We start from the raw sequence: 7,392 nt of genomic DNA, 5'->3' as shown, positions 1-7,392 counted from the left end.
ATTCAGTCTGTAATAAATTTGCTTTTTTTTAGCGATTGTAAGTTTTTATGTTCATAACACTAACAGAACAATACACTCAATTACTTCATCAGTTATAATTCAGCTGCAATAGTATTGGACTTACATCCAAAGTATATCATATTGTTTGCTAAATTAGTACTATACTTTATTGTACGTCCTTTGCAGTAGCATGCTTAATTGAAATGAAACCGAGTATTTGGCGCATATAAACCTTCTGTTCTTGAAATCATAATTTTAAATGATTATTTACGTAAATATATTTTTTCTACAAATTTGATCCGGATAAACAGGCGCTGGCTAAACGAGGTTCTGCTGTGTGTAAAATACATTAATAGAATAGGCAGTATATTACTTAAAACCTAATCTTCTGTGAATTTGAACCATCCCCCCTCCGCTCCAAACTGCTAAGCCCCTCATTGTGACCTTAAACAGTGAAGAATTATTTGCTCACTGAAGTGTGTTTTCCTGACAATGCAACTAAGAATGAAAATAATTGAAGCCAAAAGCAAGCCTGTCATTTTGGAGATCAGGGTTGTCAATTGCTACCCCTCTCCCTGGATTTTACAAACACAGGGATGTGCCGTCCTAAACTCGCTTTTAGAGCAATTTTGGGAGCAGGAAAAATGGTGAGTTTGGAGAAGTAAAACGGTGAATTTGGAGCAGCCTGGAGCAGTAAAATTGCAAATTTGGAGCAGCTTGCAGCAGCGAAAAGTTAAATTTTGCATCAATTTGTAGCAACTATGTATATTCCACGCACAGAAACATGTGTGACAATGATAAAATGATAAAAAAGGAGATTAAGGATGCAAAAAACCGTAACTCCAACACTCCAACTACTAATTGAAGCTCTTTTAATTACATTTATTTATTTGTTTATTTTTATTTTATATTTATTTATTTATTTATTTATTTTCTTTTTTGTCTAATATTTTTCACAAAAAACAAGCCATGTCCTGCTCTACTTTTTTCTTACACTCATTTAAATTTAGTCCACATATTTACTTTGCTTAATACATCACTGCTTTTGTTCACATTTAAGTTTTGGTGTTTGATATCTATTTTTAAATTTTGTTTGCCTTTATGTAGTTCATACATATATGTAAAAGACACAAGATAATATATACATAAAACTCAAAAACATATTCAAAAAGGCTAATAAAAAAAAAAAAGAAAAGCAAAAAAGAATAGTTAAATTTAAAAACTTTACCTCAACAAATTACAAGTGAGTTTTAAAGAGCTATTTATTAATCTTTTTTTTTTTTAGTACCTGTAAGTTATTTACTAACATTTGACCTTATACACATAGTCATATATGTTACATACTGAGCTACTTGATTAACAAATCTGAAGATCAAGCAAAGGAAACCATTAAAACCTTTAATTTTTAACTATTTGATATTTAATCACAAAATTAATAATGAAATTACAATGAAAAAAAATGCTTTTGAGAAACGATGCCATAAGAAAAGGAATTTTAAAATACATGTGAAAAAATAAAAATAAAAATTTTGAGGCAGGCTCAGAATATGGAAAGTAATGCTTGAGTCTCAGAAACTTTAAATGTCTGCATTTTCATCGCCAGAGCATTAGAATAACCCCGAATTTTGCTATCTTATGTGTCTCCAACCAAAATTAGGGATCAACTTTCTGTCCTAAAATCTTAAGAAACCCAAGATTAAAAACTGGTGAACAATATTAATTTTTACACATGGCATTTGCTTAGATCAATTCAGATGCAACTAGATTTGACATTTTTGAGTGGGCGTGGCAAGAAGACGAACTTACAAGTCCTCTTCTGAAAACAAAAGATAAGAATGGTTGAAAATAATGGCCAATGCAAAATTTTTCAACTCAAAGTTAACGATCACATAATAATTTAAAACGATTGAATTTTTCAAAAGCGAATGCAATCGGATTTTGAAATGCGCAAAAAATCGGGGCTATATAAAAAAAATCGTAAAAACAAGCTCCAAATGCCTAAACTTGATGATAATCTGAAAAAACTGCCAAATATGTTGAAGGAACTGCAACATTAAATGCAAAATCGCACTTTTGGCGCAAGTTTGCCCGATTTTGGAGCAGAAAAGTTCATTTAGCAGTCTTTTGGAGCAGTTTGTCGCAACTGGCACATCCCTGCAAACATGATGAATTTAAGCATTTTTGTACATATTTTGTTGTTTTTTCAGATAAAATGTATCGATCAAACGCTTTGCCCCTCCCCTTCAAAACAAAATATTTTGAACTGATAGGCCTGCAAAAACCCCTCCCTTTATGAAATCCTGGACACGGGCCTGGACGGTGATAATTGCTACTTTTGTCTAACAAAGCATTTTCTATTAAATTATTAAAAATATTTATAATTAAATAAATAAATTAATTAAAGGAACAGAGACTTGAAACAAAAATAAGCAAATTAATTTATTAAAGAATGAAAAGATAAATGAGTGAATAGAATACATTAGTTAGTGAGTAAGGAAATACTCGTAAGTGAATGAAGGAATAAATGAGGAAATATAAACAGTTAGAAAATGAATGTGTAAATGATTTAATTAATGAAGTAAAAAAGTGAAATAACCTATATCAATTTGCTCCACATGCACTGTAATGTATGAAATGTTAATAAAAAGAACTTAAGCATCAAATATATATATATATATATATATATATATATATATATATATATATATATATATATATATATATATATATATATATATACATAAATTTTGTGTTGAACGTTTTGAAGCTGATTGTGAATAAATAATACTTTGTTTAGAAAAAACAAATATATAAAAATTCGCAGAATTTTATCCTTTTTTGAGAATTGTATTTGTATGAACTGAAATGCTATTAAATTTTTTTGCACGTTAAGAATAAATCCAAACTTGGCGACGGGGCAAGTTTACGCGTTGAACGTTGGAACACCTTTTCGATCGTTCTTACTGCGTCTTACTTTAACGTTCCCCTGACACCTTTTTCGCTCCAAACTGTCTCAAACATGTTCAGTATTTTCCGGCCATTTAGTTTTGAAAATTACCATTTGATTTTTTATTAAGTTACACATTCGTATCTTATAGCTTACAATCATATAGTGCTGTCTTCATGCCCTTTCAGCTTCAACTTTATGAACTATTCAGTCTGTAATAAATTTGCTTTTTTTTAGCGATTGTAAGTTTTTATGTTCATAACACTAACAGAACAATACACTCAATTACTTCATCAGTTATAATTCAGCTGCAATAGTATTGGACTTACATCCAAAGTATATCATATTGTTTGCTAAATTAGTACTATACTTTATTGTACGTCCTTTGCAGTAGCATGCTTAATTGAAATGAAACCGAGTATTTGGCGCATATAAACCTTCTGTTCTTGAAATCATAATTTTAAATGATTATTTACGTAAATATATTTTTTCTACAAATTTGATCCGGATAAACAGGCGCTGGCTAAACGAGGTTCTGCTGTGTGTAAAATACATTAATAGAATAGGCAGTATATTACTTAAAACCTAATCTTCTGTGAATTTGAACCATCCCCCCTCCGCTCCAAACTGCTAAGCCCCTCATTGTGACCTTAAACAGTGAAGAATTATTTGCTCACTGAAGTGTGTTTTCCTGACAATGCAACTAAGAATGAAAATAATTGAAGCCAAAAGCAAGCCTGTCATTTTGGAGATCAGGGTTGTCAATTGCTACCCCTCTCCCTGGATTTTACAAACACAGGGATGTGCCGTCCTAAACTCGCTTTTAGAGCAATTTTGGGAGCAGGAAAAATGGTGAGTTTGGAGAAGTAAAACGGTGAATTTGGAGCAGCCTGGAGCAGTAAAATTGCAAATTTGGAGCAGCTTGCAGCAGCGAAAAGTTAAATTTTGCATCAATTTGTAGCAACTATGTATATTCCACGCACAGAAACATGTGTGACAATGATAAAATGATAAAAAAGGAGATTAAGGATGCAAAAAACCGTAACTCCAACACTCCAACTACTAATTGAAGCTCTTTTAATTACATTTATTTATTTGTTTATTTTTATTTTATATTTATTTATTTATTTATTTATTTTCTTTTTTGTCTAATATTTTTCACAAAAAACAAGCCATGTCCTGCTCTACTTTTTTCTTACACTCATTTAAATTTAGTTCACATATTTACTTTGCTTAATACATCACTGCTTTTGTTCACATTTAAGTTTTGGTGTTTGATATCTATTTTTAAATTTTGTTTGCCTTTATGTAGTTCATACATATATGTAAAAGACACAAGATAATATATACATAAAACTCAAAAACATATTCAAAAAGGCTAATAAAAAAAAAAAAGAAAAGCAAAAAAGAATAGTTAAATTTAAAAACTTTACCTCAACAAATTACAAGTGAGTTTTAAAGAGCTATTTATTAATCTTTTTTTTTTTTAGTACCTGTAAGTTATTTACTAACATTTGACCTTATACACATAGTCATATATGTTACATACTGAGCTACTTGATTAACAAATCTGAAGATCAAGCAAAGGAAACCATTAAAACCTTTAATTTTTAACTATTTGATATTTAATCACAAAATTAATAATGAAATTACAATGAAAAAAAATGCTTTTGAGAAACGATGCCATAAGAAAAGGAATTTTAAAATACATGTGAAAAAATAAAAATAAAAATTTTGAGGCAGGCTCAGAATATGGAAAGTAATGCTTGAGTCTCAGAAACTTTAAATGTCTGCATTTTCATCGCCAGAGCATTAGAATAACCCCGAATTTTGCTATCTTATGTGTCTCCAACCAAAATTAGGGATCAACTTTCTGTCCTAAAATCTTAAGAAACCCAAGATTAAAAACTGGTGAACAATATTAATTTTTACACATGGCATTTGCTTAGATCAATTCAGATGCAACTAGATTTGACATTTTTGAGTGGGCGTGGCAAGAAGACGAACTTACAAGTCCTCTTCTGAAAACAAAAGATAAGAATGGTTGAAAATAATGGCCAATGCAAAATTTTTCAACTCAAAGTTAACGATCACATAATAATTTAAAACGATTGAATTTTTCAAAAGCGAATGCAATCGGATTTTGAAATGCGCAAAAAATCGGGGGCTATATAAAAAAAATCGTAAAAACAAGCTCCAAATGCCTAAACTTGATGATAATCTGAAAAAACTGCCAAATATGTTGAAGGAACTGCAACATTAAATGCAAAATCGCACTTTTGGCGCAAGTTTGCCCGATTTTGGAGCAGAAAAGTTCATTTAGCAGTCTTTTGGAGCAGTTTGTCGCAACTGGCACATCCCTGCAAACATGATGAATTTAAGCATTTTTGTACATATTTTGTTGTTTTTTCAGATAAAATGTATCGATCAAACGCTTTGCCCCTCCCCTTCAAAACAAAATATTTTGAACTGATAGGCCTGCAAAAACCCCTCCCTTTATGAAATCCTGGACACGGGCCTGGACGGTGATAATTGCTACTTTTGTCTAACAAAGCATTTTCTATTAAATTATTAAAAATATTTATAATTAAATAAATAAATTAATTAAAGGAACAGAGACTTGAAACAAAAATAAGCAAATTAATTTATTAAAGAATGAAAAGATAAATGAGTGAATAGAATACATTAGTTAGTGAGTAAGGAAATACTCGTAAGTGAATGAAGGAATAAATGAGGAAATATAAACAGTTAGAAAATGAATGTGTAAATGATTTAATTAATGAAGTAAAAAAGTGAAATAACCTATATCAATTTGCTCCACATGCACTGTAATGTATGAAATGTTAATAAAAAGAACTTAAGTATCAAATATATATATATATATATATATATATATATATATATATATATATATATATATATATATATATATATATATATATATATATATATATATATATATATATATATATACATAAATTTTGTGTTGAACGTTTTGAAGCTGATTGTGAATAAATAATACTTTGTTTAGAAAAAAACAAATATATAAAATTCGCAGAATTTTATCCTTTTTTGAGAATTCTATTTGTATGAACTGAAATGCTATTAAATTTTTTTGCACTTTAAGAATAAATCCAAACTTGGAGACGGGGCAAGTTTACGCGTTGAACGTTGGAACACCTTTTCGATCGTTCTTACTGCGTCTTACTTTAACGTTCCCCTGACACTTTTTTCGCTCCAAACTGTCTCAAACATGTTCAGTATTTTCCGGCCATTTAGTTTTGAAAATTACCATTTGATTTTTTATTAAGTTACACATTCGTATCTTATAGCTTACAATCATATAGTGCTGTCTTCATGCCCTTTCAGCTTCAACTTTATGAACTATTCAGTCTGTAATAAATTTGCTTTTTTTTAGCGATTGTAAGTTTTTATGTTCATAACACTAACAGAACTACGTTAAGTGTCAAAATAAATATGCGTTAACGTGCCCCGTGTCCGGGGCAAGTTTACACAACCGACTTGGACTCCAAAAATAATTTTTTTAACGGTTTAAAATACAAGCTGAGCAACAACTGATAATACCAATTTCGACTCCATTAACTGCTTCGTAAAACCTCAGTGTCTAAAATTTTCTAAGTTAAAGCATAAAAATTAGAAAATTTATTGAGAAACAATTCGCGGTAACGTTCCCCGGTCTACACCTTACTTCATCGATCCCATTTTATCAAATCTCCCTAAGGCCGTGTTACATAACTGTATCACTCAGCGTACACTGCGAGTATGGATATCAAAGATATAGTTTATAAGCATTACAGTTTATAAAGTTTTTGGGAATGTCTCATAAATTTCAAAAATATCAGTAGCTCGGCATTCCTAAGTTTTCCAATCTCGCGCTGAATTCAGTCCGGCGGGATTTCGGTATTGTAAGGAACAAATCCCACGGGATTGACTTTTTTCTTCTAAATGTTAAATTTTAATGTCGAATAGAAAAAAGTGATTTTTAGGAATCACTGCTTTGTTACTTAATTAGTAGTTTTCTCTAATTCCATACACCAATTGTAGAGTTTTACAAAGTTACAATCTAATTAGAAACTATCGTTTGGTACACAAAAGTGGGAACATCGTTCGTATGGGATGGGAAAGGATTTTTGTACAAAAAATAATGCACTTGATGAAAACGCGGGCTGCGACTCCTCTGTAGCTGGTTTTACTGAGATTAGTTAGTTGTGATTTAGCTGAAAATCCCCGTAAACTTTGTCACCTTTTAAATTAGATTTGTTTTTATTTATGGGGGTCATGTCTGTTTTCCGCTCAAGAGCTGCAAATTTTGGACGAAAGCGATGTCTACTTGATTTGTGTATTGCTGTATCCAATTCAACTTGCACTGAGAACATAGGGGAAGGTTGCCGTCAATGAATCACATAACAGTTTTCGTTTTTTTA

The sequence above is a fragment of the Uloborus diversus genome, chromosome 3, assembly GCF_026930045.1.
Source record: "Uloborus diversus isolate 005 chromosome 3, Udiv.v.3.1, whole genome shotgun sequence".
NCBI lineage: Eukaryota > Metazoa > Arthropoda > Arachnida > Araneae > Uloboridae > Uloborus > Uloborus diversus.
The sequence above is the reverse complement of the archived record's forward strand: the minus strand, read 5'-3'. Positions refer to the sequence as shown.